At 47.5% G+C, this 15151-nt stretch overlaps 1 protein-coding gene across 3 annotated transcripts in view; it reads right to left on the reverse strand.

Annotated features, from left to right (window-relative positions):
• ANK2 (ankyrin 2) overlaps nucleotides 1-15151 on the reverse strand; it is a 293273-nt gene that overhangs the window by 244676 nt on the left and 33446 nt on the right. Inside the window, exon 1 of one of the 3 annotated variants that reach the window (XM_045830701.1) lies at nucleotides 7117-7246. The exons of the other annotated variants lie outside the window; for them this stretch is intronic. The gene's annotated coding sequence lies outside the window, so the exon portion shown is untranslated. Of the gene's footprint in view, nucleotides 1-7116; nucleotides 7247-15151 lie in introns of those variants that run through there. 3 annotated transcript variants of the gene reach the window in all.

Here is a 15151-nt window from a genome sequence, read left to right on the forward strand (position 1 = left end):
GAGGGCTCTGGCTAAAGACATGCAGCCTGAACCTCATGACATCTCAGAATCAGGGGCCCATGGCCTCGACCTGTGGGCGACAGCACCTGGAGGAAGTGGTCAAGCGCAGACGGAGGGTCTTTACTGGACAATAACCTCATTCCTTCAACCAACACGTGGCTTTTTTTAAAGGTTTTATTTATTTATTTTTAGAGAGAGGGGAAGGGAGTGAGAAAGAGAAGGAGAGAAACATCAGTGCGTGGTTGCCTCTCACATGCCCTTCACTAGAGACCTGGCCTGCAACCCAGCCATGTGCCCTGACTGGGAATCGAACTGGCGACCCTTTGGTTCGAAGCCCATGCTCAGTCCACTGAGCTACACCAGCCAGGGCTCTTGCAGCTTTTTCTAAGGGAGAGAATTATTAAGGTTTAGAAGCGTTTTAATGGATGCCGTACATGGGCCCAGTTTGGTTCCTAATTCAAACACAACAACTACTAAAAGGCACTTTTTAGAAAATCAGAGAAACTGGAAAACAGACTGAACTTCAGATTACATTAAGAACTGTTACTTTTCTGAGATGTGATTATGGCCCGGTAGTGATTTTTTTTAAAGTCCTATGTTTTAGGCATACACACTGAAATATTTATGGGTGAAATTACATGATAGCTAGAAGTCATTTTAAAATTTCCCGAGAAAAAGGGGAAGCTATAGATGAAACCAGATTAGCAAACGTATTATCATGGAAAACGTCCAACACACACAATAGCAGAGAAATATGATAATGACTCCAGGTCCATCCAGCTTCAACATCTTGCTGATGTTGGTTCAAGCTATTCCTCCCACACATGCTTCTTCCTTCTGGTGAGCTGGAAGGTCAGCCGCAAACATCACACAGCCTATCATCTCACTCATCGATAGATCAGCATGCATCTTTTATTGATAAGGAACCTGTTTTACATAACCACCAGGACACTATCACACCTAACAAAGTTAGTGAAATTCTTTTATATTGTATTATATAACACACTGAAAGACTGTCAAAACATTGATAGGTATGATGGAGCTGGTAATAGGTACGTGGGGTTCATTATACATTCTGATTTTCTGCATGTTTGAAATTTTTCAGAGTAAAACATTTATTTAAAGAATAAGTCAACTTTATATGTACTGAGACAGAAAAATACCCAAGACATCAGAGCAGTACATGCAGAATGCCACAATTTATGCTTGACAAGTTACAAGCACCAGGGAGAAGGAGGACTTATTTTTCCTTAGAAATCTTTTGAATTTGCGACAGTATATTATACATTCAAAAACATAAATCATTCATCAGTTACAAGAGAAAATGGACAGCCATCTGAGTGTATCATGTATCACTAACTAATCGGCCGTGATTATCATTCCGGGCTGAAACTGATCTAGCATTGGTGCCTTACCAGACTGGTATGGGAAGATTGCCCCGGTTTGTATGAAATCAGAACTCTGCAGCCACCCGTCCAACCAAACACTCTGGAGTCCTGGGCTTCGGGGTCCTGTGGTCCGAAAGGGTGCCACTTGGGCCCACCGCCTTCCTCCCTTACCTACTTCCTCAGGTTTGGCTCACTCCACTTCAAAACTGCCGTAGTTCTGTCTTCTTCGGAAGGGCTGGCCTCTGCTCACTGCTCTGGGGAATCACACTGGGCACGAGGCCCCATGTCCATAGAGGACCCGCCTTGGACCCTGTGCTGTCCTGTCCCTCCGCCCGCCTGCCACTCAGTGCAGAGGGCAGTCCTTCCAGGTGAGCTGTCCTTGGGGGACGTGCCTTTTCTCCAAATTAAAGGTTAAACAAGGTGCACAGCTCAGTGAGGGCCTCGGCACAAGGGCACCGCTGTCTCCTCCCAGCAGCGGGGGTGACTGAGACGGCGCATCGCAACCTTCAAAAGCACCACCAACACATCTCCTTGTAAACACTGTTTCTAAATTTCTTCTTTTCTATTGAAATGGACAATGAAGCCAGCATAATAACCATGGAATGTCACTCCCTGTGTGAAATTTTAGAGCAACAATTATTTTTAGTAACATCTGGGCCAAATGTTCTCACAGCATTTAGTTTATTCTGAAATTGAACACCATGCGCTACCAGGATAAGGTGTTTAAAATTCTGCGGTATTATTCTACAAGTCACTTTACATCCAGAAAGAATATGCTTTTACATTTTATATGTAAGTTTTGGTAAGCAATCATCTTTTCTGGGCAAAACAAAATAGCCATGTGACTATAAAATGATGCAAAATCTACTTTTTGCCTCAGCATCACTCCTCATGAGGGACGGTTTAATGTTTCCTTTGTTGGAAAACCCAGTGACGCGAAGCCACAGGAGAAGTTATGATTGCAGGTCAATGTCCCAACACAAGGTGGGGATGATCTAGTCCTGGAGACTCTCTGGAGCCTGCTTTCTCTTGCTCTTGAAGGGTCACAAGCAAGCCCCCAACAACGCGCTGTGAACGGCTCCAGCCAAGGATTTGAGAAATCACTTTGCTAAAAGCGAGGCCCAAGCAGCTCAATGTGGATCACTTAGATTTTGTTTTCTATTTTTCTGTTGTTTGACTACAGTGTATTGTCTTAAAATGTCAGACCTATCCTACGTGGACGTTTCAAATCCTTGTTTATACCTTCAGACAGCAGGGCCTCTCAGTGGACACAATTTTGTGAACAAGCAACATCCTCTGCAAAGACAGAGGTAACCCTGAGGTCAGTGGACAGGTGACCAGCCAGGTTAGGGGGAGAGAACTGATGCACCAGGAGGAAAATATAACAAACTTGCAGCAACAGAGTCCTGAGAAGTCTTTTCACTAGAGCATTACATGACACCAATTACGTTTAGGAAGTCCTTAATCCTTGCACGGCAAGTTAATTTGACTCTAGAGCCGCCATGTTTCGGGTAAAGTTGAAAGAACTATGCTTTTATGAACAAGATCCTATAGAATAAAATTTTGTTGACTGTGTCACTTTCATCAGGAGCACAGAGTAGGTCAGCACTGCTCCTAAGCACTGCCCCCGTCTTCTAACCATGCAATTTATTAACACACTGAATGCGCACAACCAAGGCATTCTCCCTCATCGGCAAGTCAGCACCCGCCCCTCACCAGGTCTGCCTGCCGTGTGTGGGCAAGGTCTCTGTCACGACCTTTATGTCTGTGTACGCAACTCTACAGCCGAAGGTACAAGAGGTTGAGCTTTGGACTGAGAAAGACCTGGCTGGAATCTCAGCAGACAGGCAGGTGCTTTGGTCAAGTTCAGCTGACCACCTGGGAAATGTCCCAGAATAAACAAAGTGTTCAGCATAAGGCAGTTGCTATTATTCTCATTATTATTACTTATGATGCTTCCTCAAAAACCGGTTTAATCTGATGCAAAAGGTGCCAATCCCATGGGGTAAGACTAGGGGATAAGAGACTAACAATGTCAACAAAACACAAATTCGAAGTCCGGGCCTTGAATGACATCATTTTCTTCTCGACTACGGACAGTGGACGGCCTTTTTCTAAACGGATACACACAGGTCTGTTGGTCTCCCAAATCTGCTCAAAGGCTGTGTGCATCAGGACTTGCAAGGTCAGTGCTGTGCCACTGATCATCACGACCAAGGACAGATTCACTGGAGACCTACAGTAAACCCAAAGCCCAAATGACAGCACGTAGATGCAACTTTCACAGGGAAGCCCCCTGCTTAGCAATGTAGGCAGCTGGGAATAAATTAGGGTTAAAAGATTATTTAAAAAATCAGCATTAATCAAAACAGACTAGAATGCAGCAGTTCAACTTCATGATCAGAAAATCAACCACAAATCCCACTGGCCACGGTCAGGGGCGCCCGATTTACCAGCACAGTCACCAGAGGCCTCAGCTCCCAGGGGGTGCGGACTACAGCCTGGCCTGGAGCTGGACTCGGGGCTGGGAGCCCCACGCACTGCGACAACCCTGGAAAGCTTTTGGCTCTGGCTGTGAACACATTGGCATTAACATTAATCTGTTGCTTTGTTTACAAGACATATGTGCTTGTGCTTTCTGCCTGAATGGAGCCTTGAAGGCGCCCCAGACTGAAAGAGTGAAGTTTTCGAGAAGACAGGCGCCTGTCTCCACCGAGCCTCCTGGGAACAGCGTCTTCGCATTTCCTCTTGGTTACATCTTTTTCAGAAAGGCTGTATCTTCATTTGGAGTCTCTGTCTCTCCATAGTCTTAACATTAATGCCTAATGTCCTTTTCTCTCCCCCTCCACAACCTGGAACTTAAAATAAGAAGTCAGCCACGGGGTGCCTTGAAGATGTCGCCACTTAGAAATGTCACACATGCAGCCATTTGTTTCTGAGCTGAACAGTGCGGGCTCCTGAGAACAGGGCTCCAATTATTCCAGTCGAGACCACTCAAAGCCACCAGAACTAATTACTCCCAATATATCCCCCTAGTGTCACGTCCAGAATGAAACGCCGCCGCGCTGACCAGTAGCCACTGGTTAGTGCACAGTAAGGATTTGGTCAGCGGCCTCCATCTTGCAGCCAGGGTTTCCAAAAATGTAGTTAAGCAGCTCCCAGTCTAAACACGCGTGTGCTGCTTTGACAAACAGCACTGACATAGATACGGTTCGTGTGACATCTACTCGTACTTATATTGATTCCAAACAAATATGGGGATCCCTCCCTGAGCAAGATGAGACAAGTCATTCACAGATGAGGTTCCTTCTGCTCCTGTGGTGGGACGTCTCAGCACCGGGTCACCTGGCAAAGCCCCGCACCCGACGGGGAGGTGTGTGAAGATCTGTACACTCTGTCATTCAATCAATGAAAATTCTTCTGAAAAGCTCTTTGGAGTCCAGCAGTAACCCAAAGAAAGTAAATTAAGCTGAAACTTGGTTTTAAATTAAACATCTCTTACACGCTGTGAGTTTGCCACCATGCGTGGGGCCTGCCAAAAGAAAGAAGGTTAATACGACGCAGAAAACCACCCAGGTGGGAAGAAGCTGCCCACGTCCTCGGGTACCTGAACCGTCCTAACAGAACACAACCCCTTTGCTCCTCAGGGTCTTCACTCCGGGGAGGCAAGGCTGGAATCCAGTGATGGGCATTCGAGACCTCATCACGTGACCCTCGAAGACATGCACAGGCTGCTCCCCTAAGGAAACGGGGCTCCACGTCCTTTCAAAGGACTTGTAATCTATCCCAACATATCCTTAGGAAAGTGCAATAGCAGTGATTTTACTACTCTGCAATACCACAGCTCAATGAGAAGCAACCCGAAATTGAAAACACTGGCCTCTGTAGGCAGACGCTCTTTCCCTAAACTCTGTGGTTGCAGAAGGTGCACTGAGCTGAAGACGGGGTCTGAGTGCTGGTCCTGACTCTGCTTTCGTCACACATGGAATGACCCAGTTTTGCTGTCTGTCAAGGAAGGGAGGACCCATCTGTCTGTCCGTCTGTCCAACTGTAAGCCCCTGGCTGCGGTGGTCCCTGAGAGGCAGAGTCCGGGTGTGGCCAGCCCCGTGCACTGATCACAGCCACCACCAAAAGGAGCCAGAGCAGAGCAGACACAGGTTAGACAGAGCATGTGTGAGGGCGATGGGTAATGAGCAACTTTCTGCCATTTCTTTTTATAGGAATGAAGCAGGTGTGGGGGGCTGGCGGGGACATGAGGGCTCCTCGGTTTCACCCAGGAAGCAATGGCCAGGCTCGGGTGTGGCTCAGGGCCCCTTCAGGGAGATGGCCTCTGGCCTATGGCCAAGAAAGGGGGTGTGGTGTCCGAGGGTGGGGCAGGAAGAGCACCCTCACTGTCCCTGTGCCCTTCCATCCCCCAGGACAGCTGTGTGTCCCGCCCGTCAGCTTCTGGTAGGCGCCGACAGTGACAGCGAGGCAGCCCTTGTAGCACAGAGGCAGCTTTGCCCAGCACCAGGGAGGGGCTGGGTGGGGCATCCCCTGTGTCTCATTCCAGGGGGCAGCCCTGCCAGGGGTTCAAGGGTGAAGCAAATGTGTGTGCACTTGGTGCTGATGCTGCTCAGTGGAGACAAGGCCAGGGAGCCTCTGTGCCCTCAGCTCTGCAGGTGGGGCCAGCTCCCACCCTGGGGCTGCCTGTCTGCCCCTGGAGCCGACTCCGCAGAAGCCCGGCCCTTTGCCCACCCAAAAGTTGCCTCAGTGCCTGCACGTTCTGGGCCCCGTCTGTGGCCCCAAACCTCGTTTCCACAGACACTCACAGAAAAGACTAGAGTTATTGCTGTAAAACAAAAGAATTTTTCTCCAGGGCTCAAAGACATGCAGTCTCACTGTGTAACATGTGCTCATTGTCTTGTGTACGGAATCTCCCGTGCCGGCCTAGAGCTCTGTCAAGTGCTCAGGCAGATAAACCACCTCCTGAAGCCCACTGCACAGCCCCCTGCAGCGCAGGCCTTTCAGACGAATGTGGTGTCGAGGCCGAGCCAGGTGCGGGGAGAGCAGCAGCTCCTGCTCTGCGGAAGCCACACCTAAACATGGCAGAGTCTCGGCTGACACGCGCGTGCGGCTGATGCTCTCTCTGGGCAGCAGAAACACAACAGCGTGGATGGGGCTCAGAAAGCGCCCCCCATCTCCCTTCCCCCCTCTTCCACCGCTTTTCAAGCAGGAAAGACTGTTTGAGGGGAAAAGGAGAGAGGATTCCATCACCTTCCACGCCAGCACCTGTCCGGCCAGCCCAGGGTACCTCTGATCAACGTGCCCATTTAAAAGGTGTCGCAATTTACCAGAAACGGTGGGTCGCCCGCGTCCTCTCCCACGCCCAAAACCCAAGGCCCATAGGAGGTGAAGCACCGACTGTGCCCTCAGGGTCTGACGGGGGACAGGCGCCCCCCAGCCCCTGCCTGTCACCGGTCGGTCGGAGAGCACAGCCCACCGGGTCCGGGAGTCTCCGCTCACTCCCTCTCACCAGCCCCGGCAAACCCGCCCAGGAGCTCAAGCCCGGAGCCTGCAAAGCAGACACGCGCGCCCCTGAAGACACTCGGCCGCCTGGGCTGGGGACGCCCTGGGCGCCGCCTGGGAGCCCCACCCAGATCCGGGGAGCGCGGCCACAAAGGGCCGGGCCGGTCCCAGCAACACCCCCTGGAGACCCCGGATCCCGCCCGGGTCCTGGGGCACTTACGGGAGCAGCAGCCTCGGTGCCGGCGCCGGGTCCAGCAGCGGGGCGGCCCGAGCGGCGCGGCCGGGCTCCGGCGGCTCGGGCGGGCTGAGGTCTCCGAGGCGGCAGCGCCCACGTCCCGGCTGCAGCCGAGACGGCGCTCGTGTGCGCCGGCCAGTCCCCGCGGCCGGTCCGCGCCCCGCGCGCCACGTGACCGCGCTGACGTCACGGCACCGGCTGACAGCCCCGCAGCCCGGGCAGCACCGGCCCCGCGGGGGCCGCCTCGGCAGCGACCTGCGCGGCGGCACAGCGCACGGGCGCCCTTGGGCGTCCACGGGCGGCCTGGACCAGCCTGAGGGAAGCGCTGGAGTCCTGCCACCGGGGGCGGGGGCGGGGGCGGGGGGGGGTCCCCGGCAGATCACGACCCCCAGCACCCGGGCATCCGCGCACACGGGTTCAAGCCACAGCACACGGGGGGGGGGGTCCGTGCGTGGACTCGACGGGGGCTGGCCGGCCGGGCTCCAGCAGCTCCCGCAGAGCCGAGGCCGCGCACGGGGACAGAGCCACACAGCCCGGCAGACAGGCGCGGAGGCGGCAGCGCGGTCCACGCTGGCGGTCGCCGGGCAGCAAGCGCCCACCCCTCACCGACTGGGCCCGGTTCGGGCGCGTTTTCCCTGCGGCTCAGGGCTCCTACTTCTGTGAGAAGTCGGGCAGTAATAGCTCTATCAGGGCTCCGTGTCAGGTGTTCTGTGTCCAGTGCTGGATCGGAAGGCTGATAAAACCACATTTTACCCTAACACCATTACGATGGTTGGTGATAAATGTAACCTTTAAGGTTTCAGTCAAAATTATAATGGGAAGCTTTTATGGAGCATAATCAGAGCCAAGCTAGCAGTGGTGACCAGAATGGGATTCTCTCTCTGTCTCTCTCTGTCTCTCTCTGTCTCTGTCTCTCTCTCTGTCTCTCTCTGTCTCTCTCTCTGTCTCTCTCTGTCTCTGTCTCTCTCTCTGTCTCTCTCTGTCTCTGTCTCTCTCTCTGTCTCTCTCTCTCTGTCTCTCTCTCTGTCTCTCTCTCTCTGTCTCTCTCTGTCTCTCTCTCTCTGTCTCTCTCTCTGTCTCTCTCTCTCTGTCTCTCTCTCTGTCTCTCTCTGTCTCTCTCTGTCTCTGTCTCTCTCTCATTTGTCTGCATTACCTGCATGACTTCCTGAGAACATGCTTTATCGACTGCACTTCAGATATTTATACAGAAACAGGACCTGCCCCTCTAGCTCGTAAACGCAGCAACCGCCATGCTTTGGTGGCATTTACAGCAGCTCACACAGAATAGGTGTTCGATGCGCAGAGAATAAGTGAATGACTCGGTGTTGCTGTTTCCAGGGCTCGCTCCCAGCGGAGACCAACGGAAACCAGTTTCCCAGAGAGCGCACGTGGTGCGCCAGGCACGAGCAACCCCGGCATCTTCTCAGAAAGCACAAGTCTGTACAGAACACACTGGTGGCTTAGATGTGATACGTAAACTGACACATGGGTTATGAGATAAGTGACCTTACAGATTAATAGATTATTGCTACAATACTCTATTTTGATAATAAATAGGATATGTATGGACTATCCAAATACTGATATCACAGCATTAATAAAGAAAATACCACCATTCACTTTAAATGTAAGAAACAAAGACAAAATAATGAAAACCAGCAGTTTTCATATTTCATGATTATTCTGTGGAAAAGAACATATTAATAAACTAAGATAGGAGAAAATATCTTTTTGTACTTGAGAAGCGTCGTTTTGCTTAGAGTTTGTTGGCCTCGTGCTCACCTTTACTTCACAAGTATAATTAACTTTGAACATTTTAAAATAATAGCCCTGGCTGGTGTGGCTCAGTGGATTGAGCAGGGGCCTGCAAGCCAAAGTGTTGCTAGTTTGATTCCCAGTCAGAGCACATGCCTGGGTTGCAGGCCACGTCCTCAGTCGGGGACACATGACAGGCAACCACACATTGATGTTTCACTCCCTTTCTCTTTCCCTTCCCTCCAGCTCTAAAAAAAAAAAATAAAATCTGTTTTAAAATATTTTTAAAAATTAAATTGAATTAAATTAAATAATAGTTTCCAGGAATGTGTCTATCTCTACACCCCGACTTTCTGCCACTGTCTCTCTACACGGGCAAAGGAAAGTGGGCAATTTGGCCTCACATACTGGCATGCTCCTTCCAAACACTGCACAGCTGGGAAAACTCGAATGTTGAAGAGGCTCAGAAGGACTCTGAAGCCCTAGTTCACATGACCACCATTGGGGGTCAACGCAGCTGTTTGTCTGTCCTCCCAACAACACACTGAACCACTCTGACTTAAAACTCTTCATGGGCTGCCCATCTCATTTAATCCCTGCCCATAGCCTGTGAGACCCTCCAGCAACAGCACACGGGTGTTTCTCCACAGCTTTCTTCCCCAATAAATAAGACATTGACCAGCACACTGCTGGCTGAGCTACTGTCCAAGTAATTAACACGTATTTTCCATAATATATTCCATTAGGACAGATGATCAGAAATGGAACTAGTGGCCCTGGCTGATGTGGCTCAGTGAATGAGCACCGGTCTGCAAACTAAAAGGTCGCCGGTTTGATTCCCAATCAGGGTACATACAACGGATCGCACACTGATGTTTCTCTCCTCCTCTATCTCCTTCCCTTCACCTCTCTCTAAACGTAAGTAAATGGGAGGGAGCCAGGGAGGGCTGGGGTGGTGGGGAGGGGTGGGGGGGGGAGGCAGAAAACTGTACTTGAACAACAATAAAAAAGAAAAAAGAAAAAAGTAAACAAATATTTTTTAAAATAAAGAAATGGAACTATTGAATCACAGGCAGAGGGCTGCTTCCTCAATGATGTTTTCCAGGACAGTTTTCTGGCTGCCTGACCCTGGATGCTGTTCCCACTCCGTGCCACTGGGTGTGGCCTTGGTAGCAGATCTCCTCTCTGCTTAAAGGAAGAGGCTCATCCAGTTCTCCCTTCGTGCTGGGGTTCAGACCTGCCTGGTCCCCACACAGTATGCCACTCAGCTCACCACAGAGTGGCCTTGTGGAAGGAGGATGGGCCCCTAAGACCATGGGAATGAGCGGCCCTTCCCACATGACCCACACACTCCACACTGCATAGGAGAGAGAAATAAGCCTGTTTTCCCAAGACACATCATTTGGCTCCTCTTTGTCATAGAATCTTAGACTCTATCCTGACTAGTAAAAATGCTTGTAACTTTTTAATATCATAACTCAATTCATACTGTCCAACTACTTAGCACAAAGCCAAAAATCAAGCGACATTTCCACAATGTGCATGAGATTACAGTTTTACTAAATTCTTGTCAACATTGAACATTATTTCTTTTAACCAACATTAAATTTGATAAGGGACAATAATATATATATTCTCTTTACTATTAGGCAGTTGAATATAATTCAGTATTTAGTCTTCACTGGTATTCCATCTTTTGAGAATTGCTTGTTCATGTTTTTGGGGGAGGTTTAATCTTTACTAGATTTTTAGTATTTTTCTTGTCCATTCTGTTTAACTTTTATATTCTGTTTAATTCTGCTTTGGGGAAACATGTTGAACTGTTTTTACTGTCATCACATTCTTATAATATTTCCATTGTAGCTTGTTCTCTTAAAAGCTTTCTTAGTGCCCACATTTTGAACCCTAACTACCATTCTCCCTAAAAAGAACTAGGGCTCTTGGGAGGAAAGGCTGAATCAGATCTGAGGCCAAGAATGAAGCAGTGAGCCCAGGACATGGCCTTGTGTCCCAGGCAGGAAAACTACTGAAGAGCAAAGGACCCAGGAGTGGCCCTGGGAGACCCAGAGGCTGCTTCACCCTGGCGTCTGTCCTGCTTACTGGGGCCAAACCCAGCTGACGGCATTTATTCTTCTCTCAAAGTTCAGTCTGTGCAGACCTCAGGGAGTCAGCCATCCACTCTACTCAGCACCCACTGAGCACCTCAAAAGCTGGAGGCCGGCAGCTCCTGGGGATGCATCACACATCATGTGTCAGTGGCCTGGGTGGGCATGGCTGAGGGATGGACGACTGGACTCCTTCATCATCTCTCGTGTATCTCTGTGTCCCATGTGCTCCTTGAATGTGGGGCTTCAGGGGTGCTGGATTTCACTAAAAGCACACATCCCAAGAGAGTGCTGGGCAGAAGTAAGGGAGATGTGTCAACATCACATCACGAGAACATGTGGCCCAAGTATACAGTGTCACCTTCCTTGGTAAACACCATCTGTCACAGCATCATACAGCATGCTATGGTGGACTGATGTGCTTGAATCTATGAAAACCCTAATACTCAACACAGAAAAAAACACATTTGCCACTAATTGAGATGATGGTTATCCCAGTTCCTCACTCAAAAAATTAGTAAAGAGAGAGATTTAAGTGTTCACTCTTTCTTTACCATGTGGAATTCTTATCTCAGAGAAACAGCTCCTGCTTTTCCAACAAAAGATTCCAGATCAATAAAGCAAAGGCCCAACGGGACTGGAATATGCACATTTGCAACCAGCAGAGAGAAAGTGGCTGCTAAGTGCATGAGTACAAGGTTGATGAAAATGGGACAATAATTTGAAGCCCAGTTATAAACATGGAATATTTACTTGTCTCAAAGAGAAAGACCACAACTTCATAGGGAGTGAGGTGGCATTTCCACATGACACTGACCCAGGGCTGCAGTTCAGCATCTCAAACAGTAAAATGACCAGGAATTGTACAGCTCATGACACAAAACAACAGGATGGTCACAGTGTCGCCCATGGAATACTCTTGCCAAGAGTGTTCTATTGACTGGAGTCACAGCTTCACAGGAAATACAGTAGAGAGTTAGCTGAAAGCTAAATGAAACCAGAAGAAAACAATCATACATGTGAATCCAGAGGGTAGAATTCTACGGAAAACTAACCCAGTCTCTTCAACAGGTAAATATGGTGATAAAAGAGCCTGGACTAGGAGCCACACGGGGAGAGCCATGTGGGTTAATGGCTGGATCTGTTTGAGCAAATTGGCTAAAAAGACACACATACTTTAGAGAGACATAAGGAAATCTTAGTGTGTACTAGGTATTAGAAAATCATCATTAATTTTTAGAAGTGATGATAATATTGTGCTCAGGAAAAATCTTCATTGTAGAGATGCATACTGAAGATACATCTTCAGAATGTCCATGATTTACTCCCAAATGCTTTAAAAAGAAAATAAAACAAATATGGTGAAACATTGACAGTAAACCTGTATAAGGAATGCATGAGTATCTGCCATGCTAGTCACTCTGTCTTCATGTCTTGAATGTATTATAGTAACTCCAGGAGTTTTCTAAATATTCACTATTTTTCTATATTTTTCTGGCTTGATTTTTTTAACCATGTAACAATTTAAATTACCTGGAATTTGTTTTGTAGTATTGTTTCTTTTCCCAATTAACAAACCAATTGTCCTAGAAATTTTACTGAATAGCCCCTCTAATTCTCATGTGTTATAACTCTGTTCTTAAATCACTGATATATTGGGGTCTGCTTCTTTTTTAATTCTATTTTTTATTTTTAAGTATATTTTATTATGCTATTACAGTTGTCCCATTTTTTAATTCCCTTCATTCCCCTCTACTCTGTACCCCACTCCCACCATCCTTCCCCCCTTAGTTCAGTCCATGGGTCATACATATAAATTCTTAGGTTTCTACATTTCCTATACTATTCTTAACTTCCCCCTGTCTATTTTGTGCCTACCATGTATGCTACTTATCTCTGTACCTTTGCCCCTTCTCTCCCCTTCCCCTCCCCACTGATAACCCTCCATGTGATTTCCACTCCATGTGATTTCCATTTCTGTGATTCTCTTCCTGTTCTAGTTGTTTGCTTTATTTTTTATTTTTATAGGTTCAGTTGTCGATAGTTGTGTTCAATGTCATTTTAATGTTCACAGTTTTGATCTTCTTCTTTTTCTTAGATAAGTCCCTTTAACATTTCATATAATAAAGGCTTGGTGATGATGAACTTTCTTTAACTTGATCTTATCTGGTAAGCACTTTATCTGCCCTTCCATTCTAAATGAAAGCTTTGCTGGATAGAGCAATCTTGGGTATATGTAGGTCCTTGCCGTTCATGACTTTGAATACTTCTTTCCACCCCCTTCTTGCCTGTATGATTTCTTTTGAGAAATCAGCTGACAGTCTTATGGGCACTCCTTTGTAGGTAACTGTCTCCTTTTCTCTTGCTGCTTTTAAGATTCTCTCCTTCTCTTTAATTTTCGGTAATGTAATTATGATGTGCCTTGGTGTGTGCTTCCTTGAGTCCAACTTCTTTGGGACTCTCTGAGCTTCCTGGACTTCCTAGAAGTCTATTTCCTCTGCCAGATTGGGGAAGTTCTCCTTCATTATTTGCTCAAATAAGTTTTCAATTTCTTACTCTTCCTCTTCTCCTTCTGGCACCTCTATAATTCAGATGTTGGAATGTTTAAAGTTGTCCCAGAGGTTCCTAAGCCTCTCCTCATTTTTTTTGAATTGTTGTTTCTTCATTCTGTTCTGGTTGAATATTTCTTTCTTCCTTCTGGTCCATCCTATTGATTTGAGTCGTGGTTTCCTTCCCTCTACTGTTGGTTCCTTGTACATTTTCCTTTATTTCACTTTGCACCACCTTTACTTTTTCCTCTATTTTGCAACCATATTCAATCATTTCTATGAGCATCTTGATTACCAGTGTTTTGAACTCTGCATCTGATAGGTTAGCTACCTCTTCATCGCTTAGTTCTTTTTCTAAAGTTTTGATCTTTTCTTTAATTTGGGCCATATTTCTTTGTCTTGGTGTACCTCTTACATTGTAAAGGGTAGAGCCTTAGGTATTCGCCATGGCAGGGTAACCCACGTTGCTACATTGTGGCACTGTATGTAGGAGAGGGGTCAGAGAGGGAACAATGCTGCTTGCTCTCAGCTTTCTGCCAGCTTCAGTCACTTCCCTTGCTACCCACAAGCAAATTGAGCCTTTCTGGTGCCGGTTCCCAAGTGGGTGGGTTTGTGTACATTCTAGCACCCCGTGGGTCTCTCCAATGAACTCTCCTATGAAGAGGGGAGATTCTTTGGCCACCACAACCCCCACAGGATTTTACAGCCAAAGGTTTTGAAGTTTTTATTCCTGTGCTGGAATCCTGGGTTGCACGGTCTGTCTCATTCCCCAGTTGTTTCTCCCAGTTTATCCACACACAAACGGGGAACCACCAGCTGCTACCTTGCCATGTGTCCTCTCTGCCCTGGGTGCCTGTCTCTGCCCCTCCTATCATCTGGATGAATATTTTTTCTTTAACTCCTTGTTTTTCAGACTTCCACACAGTTCAATTCTCTGGTAGTTCTGGTTGTATTTTGTTTTTAAATTTGTTGTTGTCCTTCATTTGGTTGTGCAAGGTGGCAAAGTGTATCTACCTACACCTCCATCTTGGCCAGAAGTCAGGGTCTGCTTCTGAGATAATGACCCCATTGACTTGTGTGTACCAGTATGGTTGTAATTTAATCATGTAGCTTTATGTAATAATGGCATTGTTCTAATTTAATCACATGGCATTATGTAATAATAAAACAGCCTTCTCTTGGTTTTCACAGCCATTACTGCCCATTTGTTTTTCAGATATTTTTGAAATTTGCTCCCAACCTCCACAAAAATCCCTTTTGAAAAAATAGATCGATTAAATTGAATTGAAAGAATTATCATACCTACAACATTTTTCAATGTATATTTAATCTCCCTCAAATTTTGCAAGCTCTAGTTTTTCATCCTTCCTCCTCTGGAGTCAGAATGTGCCATGCGCACACCTGACCCTGTTTAGTTTTACTCTTGGGAGTGACAGAAACTGGCCAAGGCACTTAACAAAACTCAACACGCTTCCATGATAAAACTCTCAACCAATGAGGTACAGGAGGAAGGTACCTCACCATGGTGAAGGCTCTTCATGACAAGCCCACAGCTGACATCAGACTCAACCATGAAGCAGGAAGCTTCTCCTCTAAGAACAGAGACAGGAA

The sequence above is a fragment of the Phyllostomus hastatus genome, unplaced genomic scaffold (genome assembly GCF_019186645.2).
Source record: "Phyllostomus hastatus isolate PE091 unplaced genomic scaffold, TTU_PhHast_1.1 phas_contig_159, whole genome shotgun sequence".
Taxonomy (NCBI): Eukaryota; Metazoa; Chordata; class Mammalia; order Chiroptera; family Phyllostomidae; genus Phyllostomus; species Phyllostomus hastatus.